The sequence below is a fragment of the Tenrec ecaudatus genome, chromosome 4 (genome assembly GCF_050624435.1).
Source record: "Tenrec ecaudatus isolate mTenEca1 chromosome 4, mTenEca1.hap1, whole genome shotgun sequence".
In the NCBI taxonomy this organism is placed as follows: Eukaryota; Metazoa; Chordata; class Mammalia; order Afrosoricida; family Tenrecidae; genus Tenrec; species Tenrec ecaudatus.
In genome coordinates, this window is record NC_134533.1 from 39,534,769 (window position 1) to 39,539,927 (window position 5,159).

The window sequence follows — 5,159 nt, forward strand, 5'->3', positions numbered from 1 at the left end:
GCATGTATGGATTGTGATAAGAATTGTACGAGCCCCCAATAAAATGATTTTAAAAAAAGAATGAGACTTTTCTTTCTTACTCTTAGAGGGATTCATAATCTTTTGCCTCAAGTTCTAAGTATGTTGCTATAATAGAAATAACTGAGTGTAGCTATGTAAATGTAGGGGAATATAAGTTTCTAGCATTGGTTGAGACAATCATTTTATTATTATTTAATTTTTCAAGTTAACTTTAAAAACTGATAAATTTATTTGGAGATTAAGCCGTGCATTGTCAACAGGAAATTTCCCAATATATAAAAGGAAATAACTTAGTAATTGAAGTGCAGAGTTGCATGTGTTGAAAGTTTATAGAGCTCTGAAGAGCTGTGGAATATATGTTGAGCTGCTAATTGCTGCAAACCCTTACCAGCCATTCTGTGGGAGAACGATGACACTGTCTGTTTTCTACAAAGATGTTCAGCCTTGGAAACTCTATATAGGGTCCTACTAGCCAGGATTGACTTAATGTCAGGGGAACTGATGTTGGTATGTTTTCCCATCGTGATTTCATTGAGGACAATGTTAGGTGACCGTATTTTTATTATGTTTAGTTGAATCCAATTATGTTTGCACATGTTTGTTTTCACATGGAGGATCTATGCTCACCAAAAATAAATAGTAATTTTTTGGTCTACCATTATTTAAAAGGATCCTGCTGGCCCGGTGCGTAAGTGTTTGGCTGCTAATAGAAAGGTTGACAGTTTGAACCCTCGCAGTGCTTCATGGGGAAAAGATATGATAGTTTTCTTTGATAAAGATTACACTTATGAGATAGTTTAGGCTGCCCTAGAGGGTCACTATAAATCTGAATCTCCTTGGTAACAACTTGTTTGATTGGTTTGGGATCATAATTTAAATAAATGACATATCTAAAAACAGCAATAAGACTATGTATGTGCATGACGAGAATTTTCTGGGGTTTTCCCCCCCTATCATCCAGTAGTTCTCTCAGTCCTTATCTATGATAGCATGTGGGTTTTGTTGTTTGATTGATTGGCTGATTGATCCCAGTGAGAACAAGGTGAGCCTCGTTGCACTGTTGTTTTTTTAACTTCAATTTGGCAGCATGTCAAGCAATTATCATTTAAAGTGCTTTAATCTCCAATGAGAATGGCATGTAATAGTGTTGGCGAGATCAGTTGGAAGTCTACATTTATAAACTAGATTTTAAGGATTTACTTACTAACCATAGTTGGAAATTCTTTTGTTCTGCTCCAGTTGACTTAATATTATTATTTTTAAATGTAGAATTCCATACTGTGGCAATCAAAGCTGAATTCTTATTCAACATTAGGAAATGTTAGTTTCAAGTGTTTTTAAGCATTGCCCAGTGGTTTGGAGGGCTTTAAGTATATTTCTGAAAAGGAGATACTTTGCTAAATACAAAGCCCCAACTCAGAAGCAGGTACACTACAAAAATAGTTTAGCATGGGGTCCCCACAAATGTGTGTGATGTGTCCCAGGCAAGGAGACTACATCCTTTCTGAATGCTATTTGTTTCCTGGGGAAAGGAGCACTCCTCACCATACCCCACACCTGTCACTGCCACTCATCTGTCATTTTGTTGTACTCTGTTCGCTTGTATGTTGCTGTGGTACTAGAAGTTATGGCACTACGATGTCAAATACCAATAGGGTCACCCGCAATGGACAGCTTCAGCAGGTCTTCCACACTGAGGTAGATGAGGCGAATAGGAAGAAGGGCCTGGCAACCTACCTTTAAAAGAACTGCTCGGTGGAACCCTGATGAATAGCAGCGCAGCACTGTCTGCTATTGTTCAGAAGGAGGGTCCTCTGGCTGGGAGGCAATCCGAGCACCATTGGGAAGAGCCGTCTCCTCAACCTTAGTGCCTTTGGTGGAGTACAGCTTTCTGGGCCTTCATTTTCTGATTGGCTTGGCAAAATAAGGAGAAATGACTGCAACATCCATTAATAATCAGAACTTGGAATGTGTGAAGTGTGAATTGAGGAAAATTGGAAGTTGTAAGAAATGAAATTGAATGCGCAAAACTTGATACCCTAGGGCCTAGGGTCAAGTAAAATGGACACTGATTGGCTATTTTTGTAGTAGACAATCCTATGCTGACCAGTCTCTGGAGAAGTGGACATTTATGCATGGTAAACTGGAGGGACAGTGAAAAAGAATAAGGCCCTCGCAAGATGGATTCACACAGTGACCACAACCATGGGCTCAAGCATAAGAACAATTGTGAGGACGGCACAGGACTGGGCAGTGTTTGGTCCTGCTGTACATAGGGTCAGTATGAGTTGGAACAAACTCAACGGCGTCTACCAACCTAACAACATGGCCTACTAACCATCTCGGAAACCCACAGGGACAGTTGTACCCTGTCCCACATAGCTGCTTTCAGTTGGAATCAGCTCACTGGAAATGAGGGTAGCTTTTGAGTGCTGGTACCATGCCAGGAACGGCTAATCGAAGAGGAGTGATGTTGTGTTGCATTTCTTGTGAAAAAAATCTATCCTGAAGTATGATGCTGTCAGCATAATCATGCATCTATGAGGAATACCAGTCAAGAAGAATAATATGATTTAAACTTCATATTTTCATCTAATGCCATAGATGAAGAAGTGGAAGATCTGAAGATGACTAAACATGCAATCAATATACATGGATAATTACTCATGATTGGAATGGGAAAGTTGGAAACAAAGAAAGATAAGTCATTGGAAATATAGCCTACATGATAGAAATGACCAAGAGATTATTGGCTAGCATAGACTTATTCATTGCAAGTATCTTTAATCAACAATATAAATAATGAAATACTTGAGAACCTTGTCAGTTGAAATAGACAGGAATTAAAATCCTCTACATCTGTGGAAAAAGATGACCAAGAGGTCCTCATCAATAAAAACAAGGCAATAATTACTAATATGCAAGTTGGAGTTGAAGAACATTAGAACAAATCCTTGAGAGCCAAATTTCGACCTTTAATACATTCCACTTTAGTTTAAAAACTTAATTGTTCTTTAGGTAAAAATTTACATAGCAAATTAGTTTCCTGTTTAGCAATTTATACACAAATCATTCCGTGACATTGATTTCTGCTCCCACATTATGTCAGAATGCTCCCTATTTTTACCATGGCTTTCTTATTTCTATCCTTTTGACCAAATATTGCCCAATTGGTCTCAAATGGTTGATTGTTCTAAGGAGCACATTCTACTTAGTTCTTACTTTTTATTTTATTGACCATTCTATTATTTGCCCAAAAAGTGATCTCTGACCATGGCTCAGTTAAAAGGTGTCTCAGAACAATAGTATTAAGGGTTCTTCTAGTTATTATCCTTCTAGTAAGTCCATCGTGTTTTTTTTTAATGAAGCTGACTTTAATTCTACACTTATCTTTCATTCTAAATAGGACCTTTTATTGTGTTCTTTGTCATAGTGGTCAGTAGTAATTTGCAGACCCCTTATTTAGTTCTGGTCTCAAGATATAAGAAGCTATGGCTTACAGAGGCCATTAATCCTACAAACTAATTTTTCCCGTGTCTCTTTGGTTTCCCTCACTCTCCTTTGCTCTAGATGACTAATAGTTGAGCTCTCTCCAGCTCAAAAGCATACTTCTTTTCCAAAGGATGACTGACCAACTGATACCATCCCTGAAAGCAGAATCCCAGCCACCAACTTGAAAGGATATAGCTCAATGAAGAACACAGTAACTGATCTGCCTGCAGGGCAGGGAGGAGTAGGAGTAGGAGGAGGAAGTAGAGGAGGAGGAGAAGGAGGAGCGCCTGATTAACCTCTCTGAGCTGACCCCGTATATCTTGGATCCCTCTGTAAAGGTTGCTTAATAGATGCTATGACCATTACTGAGTGTCTGCATACCTTTTGTAAAAGCTGCATTGTGAGAAATGTTTACTAGAGCAAGAGATGTCCAAAATGCAACATAGTACTACAAGACATAGTGTACAAATTAGTGATCAATATAGAGGAAAAAGAAAAAAAGCGAATGCATGATTTCTATGAAGAGGTCGAGAAGTGCCTAAGCCTGCTGTTCCACAACCAGGCCCTTCAAGCTAAGGAAAATCAAGAGAGCCCTGGAATCAGTGTTTCAGATTCCACCTGAACTTCACATGTCTTTATTACTGGAGTTCATCGGTGCTAATGAAGGCACGGGACATGTTAAGCCACTGGAAAAGGACTTTGTCAGAGTTTCAGGAGAAACAACTATTGAGCATGTAGAAAAATTCCTCAGAAGAAAAATGGGTCTGGTCCAGCTTGTCAGGTAGATATCATATGCGGCGATCACGTGTTGGAGCAGTATCAAACTCTAAGAGAAATCCGACGTGCAATAGGTGATGCAGCAATGCAGGATGGCCTGCTTGTCCTTCATTATGGTCTTGTGGTTTCTCCTCTGAAAATAACCTGAAATTCTACAAGTATTTTGAGGAGGGAAACAAAATGAACAGCCTTCTGCAGAACTGCTTCTCACCAAAGATTTTTATGAAATATGTAATTGCTACCACTTTGTGCTGTTTAAGTTAGAGTTTACCTATTTCCAGCACCAAGAACAATAGCATTTATAAATACAACTTAGACTGATGAAATGCACTATTTTACTAGAGACTGTATAAAAAATATCCATAGCTCAGCGATAAAATTCTAAACAGTGCATTTTAAAATTTTATTTGATTTAAGAATGTTGACCGAACTGGCATAGTATAGCAGGGTCACCTTGCTGTAGGATATATCAAGGGAGTCTTACTGCACTGCTTTCAGGGATGGTATCAGTCGGTTGGTCATCCTTTGAAAAAGAAGAATGCTTTTGAGCTGGAGAGAGCTCAACCTTCTTTGTTTAACTCTAGCATATGACCTCAGAAAAGATCAAAACTATTAGCCATTTTGCCATCATAGTTTCAACTTAAAAAAAATACCAGCAACACTACTAAAGGAATGTTACTGAGTTCTAAAATGAGTGAATTGGCATCTACTGTGTGAAGAGAATGTTTCCTATAAGATATGTGAACCATATTATAGGCTTTCAGTGCAATAAGACTCCCTTGATATATCCTACAGCAGGGTGACCCTGCTCTAATATGTCAGTTCGGTTACCACTTACTTTATTTGAGTACATAATACGGTGTGGATCC

The 5,159-nt window shown here is 38.6% G+C and overlaps 1 pseudogene; it reads left to right on the forward strand.

Moving 5' to 3' along the window:
- The first annotated feature begins 1,659 nt into the window (after positions 1-1,659).
- On the forward strand, positions 1,660-4,438 carry LOC142445789 (polycomb group RING finger protein 6 pseudogene; annotated as a pseudogene).
- Positions 4,439-5,159: the final 721 nt, after the last annotated feature.